Source organism: Drosophila virilis, chromosome 4 (genome assembly GCF_030788295.1).
Source record: "Drosophila virilis strain 15010-1051.87 chromosome 4, Dvir_AGI_RSII-ME, whole genome shotgun sequence".
NCBI lineage: Eukaryota > Metazoa > Arthropoda > Insecta > Diptera > Drosophilidae > Drosophila > Drosophila virilis.
The window spans coordinates 5889978-5904168 of record NC_091546.1 but is presented as its reverse complement, the minus strand read 5'-3'; the positions used below and the strand labels follow the sequence as shown (position 1 = coordinate 5904168).

General features: G+C 37.7%; 1 protein-coding gene across 2 annotated transcripts in view; it reads left to right on the top strand.

Annotated features, from left to right (window-relative positions):
* Positions 1 to 14191, top strand: part of rdo (reduced ocelli) — a 60850-nt gene that overhangs the window by 10842 nt on the left and 35817 nt on the right. For both annotated transcript variants that reach the window (XM_015173037.3, XM_015173038.3), the window contains exon 2: positions 7741 to 7788. The gene's annotated coding sequence lies outside the window, so the exon portion shown is untranslated. The remainder of the gene's footprint in view (positions 1 to 7740; positions 7789 to 14191) is intronic.

The window sequence follows — 14191 nt, the reverse complement described above, 5'->3', positions numbered from 1 at the left end:
ATGGGAATGATTCAAGAGTGTGCTGGCGTGCTCACCCCTTTGCCCCCTGGCGCGTTACGTGTTTGGTTTCCTTAAAAGCTGAATCTGTTTATGGCCCGCGTAACTGTCTGGGCCGCATTTTCCACAAGCGTCGCTAATTTTCAGCAAGTAAATTTAATTTGCCGCCCGCCAGGCAATTCAATTCTCTTAGCTTCCATCTCTCACTCTCTCTCAGTGGAGCCTCTCTCTCTCTCTCCCCCTTTTTCTCTGTTGAGAGTTGCAAAGCATTTTCTTTGGCGCATTTTTGCATTTGGGTGTACGAACGCACCTTTGTGGCCCGATTGGACGTGTCCTTAATTGTGTGCAAAGGCATTGTTATGCTTTGTACTTAACATATTAAGCTCGACTGAAATAAAGTCAAGCATATCCATTTTTGAACTGAATATATTTATATCTAACTGAGGGTTAATGCAAAAAAAAAATAAAAATTTATTTTAATAGGGTTTAATCTTATATTCCAGATATATAAATTTATATTAATTATTTATTATTTAAAAATTGTAGATATGTGCATTAAAAACCAATATACCTTAAGCAATTGGATGAAAAATAGCACTCAGGCTGCTGAAAAACTAACAAAAGCTACAGAGAGCAGGCTTGAGTGAGAAAGAGAGAGAGAGAGAGAGAGAGCGAGGGAGAGAGACAGATTGGGTGAGAAATAGAGAGCGAGCGCCGCAATACCACGAAAAGTGGCATCCACAGCGACTGAACCAAGTGGAGCAGGTGCAATATTTGAAGCTGCCACGAGGCGAGCTGCCAAACCAAACCAAATGTAACGAAACGCAGCTCAAAAGCACAATACATTTCACACAATTCCACAAAATGTACAAGTATGTGTATGTGTGTGTGTGTGTGTGTTTGGTCTTGTGAATTGTTGGTCCTCACAATGCGAACGAAATACAATTTCGGCAAAGTGTAGCGAAAATATTGTGGTAAATACTTTAAATTTAATACAAGTGCCATCCAAGTGCGCACAAGGACACTTCAGCGTGTCCTTATGGCGTACAGGCATCGGCTGTTTGGCCACTGGCCCGGAAAGTGTTTGGCCAATATTTTCATAATTAATGGCATGTGCATTGAGTGGCATGGCACATCCGACAGCAAGAAAATAATTGCAGTCTGAGGTGCGTTGGCATTGTGGTCTGCTTGAATATAAGGAATTACACGCACACTGTCGAAAAGTGTTTAATTGTGTGCGCCTTCTTTTGCGAAACAAAGGCTTAACCGTAGTTATGTGCAAGGCGATTAAGTCGCTTCGCAAATGGAAGCAGAATTAATGAACTTAAATTTCGCCTTATTATTGCATTTTCTTCTCAGTCGTCACAGAGAGAGTCAGAAATATTTTAACTTTACTTAAATGTGTTGGAGGTCGCAAAGGAAAAAAGCATGCATTAATTATATTAAAAATGCCAATTACAGTATGCGCTTTAAAGCATAGTAAAGCATTCAGTTACATGAAGCGCAGCCAAATTCCAAACCCTTTAAGCTACATTTTCGAGTAATTGCAAATTTAGTTGTACATGAGCTTAAATCAGTTGTAGCAACTTGTGATTTTTTATAACAGCTTTTAAAATACGAGATCACCAACATCAAGCCATAAGCTTTAAAGCATTTCGGCTGGCTTAAAATCTCAACTGGCTTCAACGAGACTTAATGCAAAAATCAAGGCTTATATTGCGATAAGTTCATTAAAGCTTTTTGTAAGCTGACTTCCAACCAAAAGCCCACATCCGAACGTATAAAATATAAAAGAAAAGCTTGTTTTAATATTTTGGCATTAATCCTTAAGAAAACTTCATCTATTCATTTGAAATTAAAAGATAATCAAACATTAATTTAAATAAATTTATTATTCTCTAATTGCTAATAAAAGTAGCCTAATTAGATGCCCTTTCAAAGTTTCAATTAAGCGTAAAATGTGCTACTTTTAATGATAAGCAATCTACCGGACTGAGCCAACTTTAAGATGGCTTTAAATAATTACACTTGAAAATTATTAAAAATTTCATAATTGCCTTAAATGGCCGGCAGCATACAAAACCCAACCTTAACCGGTGCTTACAACAAAAATAACAGTAACCACAGCAACAACAATAATGCCTACGACGATGACGGTGGGCACAGGACGAAGGACATAACGGCCAACGCAGACATCGTGGTCGCTTATCTATGTGCATAAGTTATGAGCCACAGCCCTCGGTCGGAGGCTGCTCCTTAAAGCGTGTTCAGTGTCACGCTGAGACCTGCCCGCAGCGCCAACCCGGCCAATCCTGTCCCTTGAACGCCCACAATCCTTGACTATGCCCACGGTCAACGTTTGCCGTCAATTTGGAGAAGCATTTCACGTGGCATCGCGTCCGACAGGATAACATTTTGCATATTTTAACTCAACGAACGTAGCGAAATAAAATGTTAACTTGCAAAAGGGAATACATTAACACATCTTTACAATTAAGGACGTCAAGGAGCAACAGCAACAGCATCAGCAGCAGCAGCAGCAGCAGCAGCAGCAGCAGGCAAACCAGACCAAGTCCCCAATGCACTTACGTGCTTCAAGACGCAGTCGAGTCCTGTGTGCACATGCCATTTGCCTGAAGTTGCCTCAAGCTGTGCACGGCGCAAAGCCATATAAAATTTAACATACAAAGTGGGCGGCATAGAGGCAGACCAGGACGAGTGCCCGAACCACCCGCATTATGCAAAGTCGATTCAAGTGACCACAAAACGAGCCGGCTGCACTTACGTAGCCAAGCAATGAGCCAAGCACTGAACACAGTGAAAGGACTCTGCCTGACCGCATCACCAACTACATACATTGTACATATACGAACCTCTAGATGCAATTTGGTGCATCGTTGCCTGTTGGCAGGGGGGACGAGAGGGTATTACGGGTTTTGGCATTTTTGTTGCAGGCACACAGGCGTTAAAAATGCAGCAAGGCATTCTGCCACAACTTGTCCTTGCAGCTGCCACCGCTGCTTATGCTCGTTACTCCATAGTTTTTCTCGCATACGCATAGTTAATTTTTTATGTCTAACGAAAATTGCATCGCAGAATTATGAGCAGCTCTGTTAAAGCTGTTTATGCTGTATCTTTAATTACAGCACTTTAAGGCGAGGCATAAATAGAAGCCGCATTTCTGATAGGAAACTAAAATGTTTGATCAAAGGAATTTTTTATAAACTTAATTGTTGTGAAATGAATTCAATGATATGTTGAGCAGGGCATGGCTTGGCCTTTTGGCTGCAAGACCGAAGTATATTTTAATTTGGGTTTTATGAAGAACTTATGAGTTTCCACTCAAAAAAAGATTATCGATCCCTCATTCCACAATATTTTACACTTAATTGGCTGGATATTCTAGTTTGAATTAAAACCGATATACTAAGTAGCTATATTTCAGGGTCAGGTCAATTATAAATTATATTTATAATATCAAAACCACTTCTTATAATTTGCTGTCACTTAACAGATCGTATTTTTGGTAATTTTTTAGAAACATTTTGGCTTTGCATTGCCTAGTTTGTACTAAAGCTGACCACAGCAGCCGCAAGTGCTAAATTGTCAAGTAAAACCTAACTCGCTTGCCAGCAAACAAATTCAATTAATGCTAAAAACGTTATGCGAGCCAAAAAATATTCGCATATACGCAGAGTCACCACAGTTTCCTTCTTGTGTGGGCCGGCTGCATCGGTATATCGAATGTGTCCAATATATCGGGCCAACTTGGCTGACAGTCTGCTTGGCTGACCATTTTGGCTATCTCCGGTCAGTCTCAGTGTCTGTGTGGCGGGTGCCAGGCTATCGATTGGCATTGCCAATGGCCACAAAACTTTGTTTACCGTTGCTTGGACATTTTGCAATCAGTTGAGGGCAAAAACTTTGCAGCAATATTTATGTCCTTTACACATTTAAACTCTCTACATTTCTTTCTCTCTCTCTCTTTCTCTCTCACACAGTATCTCACTCTCGGAACGTATATAACAGTTAGCACTTTCTAATGCATTTGTGACCTCAATATTTTCAAATTTTTGGCTCATTTTTGTTGGCAACGCTTGGTCCAAAATCTGCATAGAGTTAAAATATCTTAACTTTGTATTAAACTCGAATTGTGTTGCACAAATTGCTTGGCTTTAATTTAAATTGGGCCCATACATTCTAAATGAAAACAGCCCATCAATATTTTTCAATTCCTTAGCTGAGAAGCCCAGCTCCTTTTATGAGTTTACTAAAGATTGACATTTTTCGCTTTGATGGCAAAAACTTTGATGGATGAGTAAAAAAAAAAGAAGGTTAGCTCACTTCTACTGCTGCTCTCTTCCGGCTCCTCTCTTCCCCCGGCAACAGCACTTTTCAATTATTATTTAAATTCGTTATTAGGCAACTCTCCTGCCCACGTCGCGGTTGACACTATATAATTTTCCACACATTTGCCAAATTATTATTGTTGCAGTTTTTGCTGATGGCTTGTTTACTTATTTTCGGAAATCGAAATAAATTCAATTTGGGTCACCAGCACACTCAAATGCCATTTTTAAAAAAGTTTATTGAGCTTGAAAATAGACTATCGATTGGCATACAACAAAAATTTTATTAATTAGCATATAATCAAATAAGCCTTGCTTCTGGTCTGATTTGAAGCAGTGACAAAAATATGTTATCAAATAAATTTAAGCAATTTTGTGAAAATAAGGAAAAAATAGAGCTCTAAATAGTCGAGCATATAAAGATGAACTTGTGTCTTGAGACAAAGTAGTATTTACATTTTTAGTTGAAAAATTATTTTGTTTTTTTAGATAGTTCCTATATGAATATAAATGAACAATCAAGTTTTGACCTTATAACATTTTTAGATTGTGCGTTGAAGCCAATTAACTTCATAAGCCAATTGCTTATAAGCAAAGAACTTTAAATGCTGCAAACTTGAATTTGAATTTTTATCCGGCTCAAATCATTTGAAGTTTTTAGCCAATAATGCAGCATATGACGCCTTAGCAACTGAATACAAGTCAGCTGCTAGCATTCAACAAACTTTTCGGTTTCTTTTGCTGGTTTCAGTTTGCAAAATATTTGCACAAATACAAAAATTCCATTTCAATTTCGGGCCATTAGTGTCGCCGTTTAAATGCGGCTAGCAAAAGCAAAAAAAAAGTTTTGTTTTCACGCTTTGGCATTAAAAGAAAACAGTCAAAGCAAAAAAAAAAAAAAAAAATACCAAAGTAGCAGCAAAGTTTTTCAGTTTGTACGCGGTATCCCCCGCAGCTGATACGCGACGCTCTAAACCCCCCATCAAGCACCGTGTTTTTTTATTTTGCGCAGCCATTTTTCAACTTTGGTGCTGGTTTTTGCCAGTTGTGTTTGTTTGCACAAGAAAAATTAAAGGAAAATAACAGCCGTAGTGAAATTGGAATAAACGTACATTGACACGGCCCGATCAAAATTGAATTTGTCTGCGGCATGTGTAGAATTGCATGTGTGATAATCATTCAAAAAATAAATATTATCGATTTTAATATACAATTTAAAACGCATTAGGGTCATTTAAAATGTATACATACATATATTTTTATATTTAGAACTTTCAAAAGTAGAACTTCTGCGAGCACAAACTTTTGCCCACATAAGTATGCAACGCTTTTTGAGTTTTGCGCATGTGGCATTCCCTGGGCACCGACCACAACTGGTTCCACACAATGCTTTTTAATTTAATTAAGAATATATAGACATTTATATATACATATATATATATATATATATATTTACATTTTTTCGCTTTCTTGTTGTTTGCCAAAAACTTTTCTATATAAAAAAATATGACTAACGATGTGCAGAAGTGGTGCCCGCCTACGCCCCACCGCCATAGTAAAAGCTACACGCACACGCTGCAGACACGCCTACGGTAAACTCACTAAGCCAACTGCCCCCTCCCATCTGGCTCAGCTTCCATGTGCCACGTTGTTGCTTTGTTTAGCTGCAGCGGGTCATGTGGGTCAAGTGGGTGGGTCAAGTATTAGAATTGTGCGGCTACACAAGGGTCGGCTTACGGTCTCTCTGTTGTCCTGGCATGGGTTAAGTGGTTTTTAATGAAAGTTAGAAGCCGCTTTAATGCAACTTGTTGTTGCTAATTGTGTTATGGAGAGGCCACGTGACCAGCTCATCCCACCCACTCAGCAACCAGCTGGCAAAGCCCTTTAAAGCATTTTCTTTTTGTTGTTGTAAATGCTTCACTAAAAGGAAAAGTTTGTCCGGCAAAATGTTGAAATATTATACCGATTAAAAGTACTTGAAGGAGACGCATCATTAATTGTTCAGCATAATAGCTTTAAGCCGTTAGTGATAGCTCTATATTTAACTGAATGAAATATTAATTTATGCAGTCTGGTTATAAACTAAAAGCATTAACAATGGACAGTGTAAAAAGTCACGCATAATTTTTGGGCGTTTGCTTTGTTCTATTTAATATTCGTTTGCTTTCATGGGTATTATGCGCCAGTAGACAGTTGTAAATATCTCTATAAATATATTTATTTTTGCTTTCATTTTATTTAACTCACTCGCTGTCTCTCTCTCATTTTGCATTGCGCGCGCTTTTTTTGTTGCCACTTTTTCAGATGATTTCCTGACCCCTGGCTTCCTGATCGGAATTCTGTATTTCCGTTACGTCCATTACGCTTTTAAATGCGAACTCGCCTTTGTTGTTGCCTGTCCTCTTTTTTTTCCCATGCAACTCCCCTTATTTATTATTGTTGCCGCTGGCATACCGAGCAGCTGGCATTGGCTGCTCTGGAAACTCTAGAAATTCAATTTTCCTGCGGGAAGTTTCAAATTGTTTTTAACCAGCAAAAATGTTGCGTTAAATATATTTAAAAAGGAAAGTTAACGGAAATTATTCTTTCTTTGATTTAGTCAGTTGTTATCTTGTGATTTATTTAGTGTGTAATAGAGATAGAAATTTAATCTCTCATTTGAATATGACTAAGCCGTGCTGAGCTCTTCGTTTTGAGTAAATATCGCCCTTTAACACATTTCTCACACTCAATATCTCGTAGCAATGGAAGTGTTTATTAACGTTTGCTTAAATTTAGATTATTGTCGACTAACAAATTTCTATTTTTGTCTAGCATCTTACCCTTTTCTTAAGGCAAGGGAGTTTCTAACAAGCTCAATTAACTTTTTTCTGTTTGAGATTATATATAATAATACATGTGCTTCTTAGCTGACAGTGTCATAATTTAGATCCAAACTAATTTACTTTACTTTTATACAGCTAAACACGTTATTTGGGAATACATTTATCTCTTCTCGCCCATTCCTTCGCTTCCTTCCTTACCTAGGGCTAAGGGTTTTCATTCCCAACTGATTTCCTGCCTGTTTAATATGCCCGTCGCTTGTGCTCAACGCTCAGTGATTTTAATTAACATTTCTGATTTTGTGGCTTAGCTGCCTGTCGCTGTCTCGACTGTGTTTGTGTGTGTGTGTTTTGCTCTTTATTGGCACACCTCTGCATACAGGTGACAAGGTATTAAGCCAATGTGCCGTGTCTTAAGCTTTGTCTGTGGCTGCCCCTTAAATTCTGTAATTAATTAAATTGCTGCTTGTTTAATTAGCTGTGCAAGTTTTTATGATTAAGTTTTCGTGAACCGTTAAGATCTTAATTAAACTTAATTAATGTATTTTGAATACCAAATCTTTTCGTTACAGTTAACAACATACCAAGTAGCGTGTGGTCCAAATAAACTCAACAAATAGGTAAGTTTTCGAAGAGTGGCAGTAGCTGACAGTGCTCGACTTGTGAATACCCTGTCTTACCATAAACTATAAATACTGTAGTTCCGTCCATATGGCTTGAAAGTTTTTCTGAGTGATTAATGAGCGTATCATCCAGTAATGGTCTGAAAATGAGTTTATATCGATTGTGTGATTGAAAGTTCTTACAAACACTGAACAAAAAACGAAAATTGAACCAAGTAATCCATGCCAAGGTTGGTGTAGTCTTTTTGAACTCTAAGATCTATAAAATAAAATACTCTATAAAATAGAATTAGAATTAATTATCGGTGCAAATCCAATATATATATATATGTTTTTCCCTATTTTCCTTTTGTGTTGGCTTTAAAATATTTGTTTAAAGCAAAATTGTCTTTTGCTGATTAAATTTAACGATTCCATATCATATGTTTGTGCAATCGGCTGTATATATACATTTTCATTGCACTTCATTCAGCTGACAGATTTCATTCGCTTTGACGGCTCCATTCAAACATCAATCAAAGCATTTTTCAAAATATATTTTTTTATTCGAATATATAGATTTATTTATGCTTTCTCTTTTTTTTTTTTTTTGGCTGGGTGTCAATGTTATGTGCATGAAATATGCTTTGGCTTTGTGTGCAGCTTTTGTCGTTGAATAAAAGAACTTAATAGGTTTTTTTTTTTGTTTTATTAAATAAACATTTCCCTTTCAGGTTTGAGCTTTTGTGTTTACAAATTAAAAAGTAACTTTAAAATGTATATGCGTCTTAAATGTGCTTTAAAGTGCAACCCCCATGGCGTGGTATATCCTGGGCTACTTGGTCAGCAGCTAAAAAGGTTTTTCTGGAAATTATGTGAATCGAAACTTGGCCAACAATCTGCTGACCATTGCCCAAAGGCAAAAGCAGTCGACATAAAAATGCGAACAGAAAAATCGAAATGGAATCCAATACAAAAGAGCACAAAACAGCTACAGGCCAAAAGTCAGAATTGTGTAAGCTAGTGTGTGTGTGTGTGTCGATATCCTTAATCAAAGTTGTGTATGAGAAATCAAATTATGAGTGCGCACACACATAACACCAGGAGACATATGCACATAAGTATGCCACAAGAAATAAACTACAGTGCAGCGGCAGCGGCAGCCGAAGGACTAGCAGCCTGGAAGGACTTGCTCGACTGCCTGGTTGACTGCCTGGTTGTCTGCCTGGCTGCCTGCCTAACTGATGAAGTTGATAATGATAAAAAGGGCCTGATAAAATGAATGCCAAAGACGCAACGAGCCGAGCGAAGGAAGCAGAATAAATTATGAAAAGAATAGTTCACGCATGTGCATAAGAAAACGGGCGTGAGTCCTTGTTCTGGCTTTATATATGTATATATATATATATATATATATACAGATATATTTGTGTGCTTGGCGCTGCTTAATTAATTTGATTTCATTCATTCAAGTCAAGGAAATGTAAGAAACCCGAGCAAAAGGCAGTTAAATTAATTGAAAGGCAGCAAAAAACAAAAAATATAGAAAGGAATTTCGCGATTGCAACACATTCATAATTTTTCAACAAACTGAGGCTTAAAGCGGGCACAAAAAGAGTAGGCGAACTATGTGAGTGTGTGTCTGTGGGCGTGTGTGTGTTAGCGGAAAAACTCATTGAACTTGCTGCAAACACAAAAGCAACAACTGCCATGCCGTTGTTGGACCAAACCGTGTCGACATTGGTAATAAAGCGCTCACTAGCAGTTCGTATATCCTGGCTATTCCACCTACCCTGTGTGTGTCTGTGTGTCTGTTTGTGTGTGCCTCGAACGAGGTTAAGAGCTTAATGAGTGAGAGTGCTGGCATAGCAGCCTGCAGTTGACATATGATATTTTTATGTGCCTCACAGCCTTGGGCTACAAGAGTTTGCCATTACCATGCATCCAAGCGGCGAGTGTCCTTACAAGGTAAATGCTAAGGTTTTAACTTAATTAGTGCATTTACTAAATGTGACACAATTTCAGTATTTTCAACGACTCACATTTGTAATTGACAAACTATGTTACGGCTATTTATCCAGGGAATTTCACTTAGTTGCCAGTTAGCCGACACGTTGAGTTTTTTTCTTTTCTTTTTTTGGTTCCCTTTTTAGTAACTTTCTAATTTAAACATATTGCTGTGTTGGTTAGTTTCGGTTAGTCTAGACACTTATGTTTATTAATTGTCCAAAGCATCGTTAACATCGAATCAGATTTGACCGTATTATAGGGTTGCGAAATTTAGACCTATGCCCGTATATGAATCTTAGGATTAAGAATGAATTTCGCATAAAAAATTACGTAGTTAGATTTGAGTGCCAGATTAATCTAGAGGGAAAACTACGTACAAAAATAAAAACCTCGTGACAATCTGTTGAGATTTAAGTTATGGAGGAGGAATATAAGGAAAATGTTGCCACATTTAAATGTTAAATTGATTTAGAAGCCAAAGCAAGCAATTTATTTTTCAAATAAAGATCTTTGCAAATGAGCTTGAGGCGAACGGATAATCAAAAAAGTTTTTTTCTACCTTATCTCGCGGTTTTTTCAGACATGCGGATGGAATTTCCCGAAACTTCCAAGCTCTTACGGTTTGGGCTGTGCGCTGTTCATCAATCAGCCAGTCAGTCATTCAGTCATTCAGTCTTGATAAAAAGTTATATATATAGAGATGTATCAGAATTACAACAGCTACGTGCTTAACTCTCTAATGTCCCAAGATCTAGCATTTAATTGGTTTTGGACATACTCAACTTTGTATTTTATATGCTAGCTATAAAGGTTTCCAATTTGCTAGGTTATCTATATTTACACTTGCTTCCATCTACAGCTCAGCTCTTTGTCAATTAGTCAAAACAAGCCAAAAAGTTATGCAGTTGCATTTGCAGTGTCCGTTGCAGCTGCAGTAGTTGATGTTGCTGTTTGTTTATTGGCACGTCAAGCGCCAGGGAGCGTGACAAACAACATGTAAATACAGACGACAATCCCACATAGACACACACATAAGCACACCCACACACACACATACACACATACACACACACACACGTGTGCGAGTGACCGTTGAAGCATTTTGGAATCTGCAACAGTGTTTGGCATTGTTAACCGCTTCTGGCCATTGTTTAACCGGCTGCAACTGCTGCTGCCATATTTGCAGTTGCTGATGACATTAATTGTTTCATTTTGCTATTGGTTTTTCGCATTTGGCTTGTTGTCTGCGAGTTTAACGCCACGCTAAACACGAGTGTTTGTTACCATTTAGCTGAATTTTACCATATTGCCAGATTGAATTGCAGCTGCACAGGTTGGGCTTGGCCCACTTTGTGCCCCTTACACTTCCTGGCATATCAGTTACGTTAACACGCGCTCTTGATTTATTAGTCAGCGTCAAGGCAGACGTTGGCTAAAAGCAGCAGCAACAGCAGCAGTTCAACCACTAACAGCTTTTGCTTAGTTAGACACTTTTAATTAAATTTTATTTAATTATTCAGCCGGCAGATTTTTAGCGCTTGGCAAACTGCTAGTAGCATCATGAGCTGCCAAAAATTTATGACGAAAAGTGTGTTGCATATTTTATGGACAGCTCATCCAATGGGGGGAGCATTCAGCGCATGCCACGCGGTGTGGCAAGAAAACTTATTTAATGAGGATCTGAGGCTTAGTACAGAATTTAGCTGTTGGAAGTGCTCTTGGCTTATTTTGTGTTCTTTTGATAAAAAGTATGCAAGCCTTTTGACATTTTAAATGATATTTATTTAATTTGTATATATGACTATGAATATTATCTATCTTTTAACAAATCTTAATTTTATTTAATAGTATAAATATTAGTTTGATAAGAATGTTTTTATTAAATTTTGTATTTTAAATTGTTTCAATTATGAAAAATATGTGAGTTGCAAAGTAAATGCCTTCGGCTACATTCCAAACAAATATCTCAAACGCCGTACAAATTAATCAATTTTTATTTAAATTAAAAATCAATTATATGCTGCTTGTTAAAGCAATTATAGCTGATAATAATCAAAAATGTAACATCACAAAGAGCACTCGAATTAAATTAACTTTAACAATTAATGACACTCGTGGTTCGCTAGTTAATTAAATGCCAAATGTTCGAGTTCGAGCAAGTCAATTGCACGCATTTGCGCATATTGTGCTGCACTTGAGCAAATAAGTTGACAGGCAAACAGACAGCAACAACACTAGCAACAATATGTGGCAACAAAAAGCGCAACGCACACAAACACGCAACATCAACAAGTTCATTAAAAAAGTTAGCAACGCAAAAAGCTCTACTTTTTTTCTCTCTCTTTCAAATTCAACTCAAATGAACAGAACCCGACGAATTCAACGCTTCACTTGAACTTTGCGCAAATTGTTGTTGTTCTTTTATGCCCAGGCATTTTTTTTATCTGTAAGTTGACTGCACACCTCTCGTCCCTTTTCGCATGATTTAACTACTCGCACACCTACACAATTTGCAAAAAATAACAAAAGCAGAAAAAAATGGAAATGATGCGGCTCATTTGTGTGCGGCCACAGAAGTGGGGAGCTAAAGCGCTCGCAATGGACAAGAAAGTATAATTTTCATATTGAAAGCCGAAACTGTTATACCCTTGCATGTAAATTATTGATATAAGCTCTATAGCTGTAAAATGCCAAGATCTATTTTAAATCTTTCGATAAAACTTCCGCCTTTGTGTGGAAAATGGGAAATGGAAATTTCGAATTCCTCGACATAGTTATAAGATTAGGCAAAAACAAAGATTAATTTGATTTGTGTTGAAAGTATTTTAACAAATAATTCACTTTAATTTAATTGAATTTGTTTAGAGCTTTTGATTTTTCCCTATGCCTTTTGTAAGCTATTATTTCTGGTATATATCTCAAAGCTGTCTACTTTGTTATTGTGGACATGCCCCTTGTAGGGTATCTGACGGAAGCGGAAGTGACGTTGCAATTGAATTGTGTGCGCATTCTATGAGCTGGAACATACTCAAACAGCACCCTTCTCCGCATTTGGTCATGTTCACGTTTTGTTGCACTTTATGGCCAGCGAAGTGTGTCGATGGTAGCGAAAGTGAAACCGCTAAAAGTTCAGCGTTGGCCCCCTTTTTTTTACATGCTTTTTTTTATTTTTTTATGCCTGTGTTAAGGCACATGCATTGTTAACAACCACCAGCAGAGCACCGCTCGCAGGAGCACAGCCAGCGCTGCCCGCGCCCTGCCCATCAAATTGCGATGCCGGAAGTTTGTGGTGGGAAATTTCATTTATGCTGACACTTGACTTGGTTTGACTCGCTCTCTGGAATATACCCTGTCCAGCACTGGGCCCAGTGGTTGGCTTTAATTTGCAGCAAATAAATAATGGAAACAGACGTTCAGTCCTGAGCTCGATTTGTTGGCCATTTGGCCTTGATGGCAGCGCATTGCTACCAATTCTATTCAATTCGCTGGCCAACGAAGTTCGTATTATGCTCAAGTTGTGCACTTTTTCCATTTCCTCTACGACGGCCACCAGCCGGAGCACAGTTGAGCGGAAGTGGACGCGAACTGTGAGCGAGACCAGGGCGCTGTATTGTGAGACAAAAGGCAGCGGACAGAACTTCATTGATTTTGTTGGTCTTTTGTGGTTGTCTTGGGGCATTATTTTTCTTTTTTTTTTTATTGTATGCCTGGGCTTTCAGTTGTCCATCGGCGAAGTTTGCCTTCTGGCGTTAAATGTGACAATTTAATTGTTTTGTAATTGTTGGCTCTTTGAAGTGGACTCTGATTTATTGCCAAATTGAATAAGCACCAGGAGAGCACACCAGATAATTTTCAGCTTTTAAGCAGCAAATTCATTTAAGTTTAATTGTGCTTCGTTGACCTATATTCCTTTTACGTATCAATTGGTTTCAGCTTATAAAAATTGTACAGCTCTTTTGGCCCATACACTGTCGACAGCACTTGCTTATCGAATTGCTAATAAAAATCCAGTGCTATCGAAGTATAGGACTCAAAATTAATTTGCCTTATTGAAGGCTGAAATATTTACTTATCTACACTTTAGCTATTTCCCAAGTGACAGCTGAGAAAGTTGACAAGTTTATAGTATGAATGGATACTTTTCATTCTCTGTACTAAAAAGTACGTTCATTAAAAACTTTTCCATTTTTGTCTAAGTATTGATACACTTGGGTATTATAATAAAATAATATTAAAATATCCTGGTCAGGTATTTGCGTTCAGACGAGAACTTTTTTATTTTAGAGCTTAAGAAATAGTTTTACTTGAGACTGTAAATATGCTTGAGCTGGGCGAATCAATTAGTTATAGAATGTCGACAGCGGTAAACACAAGTTTCTTGTGAGAAAGTATTGGAATTTTTTTTGTGGCA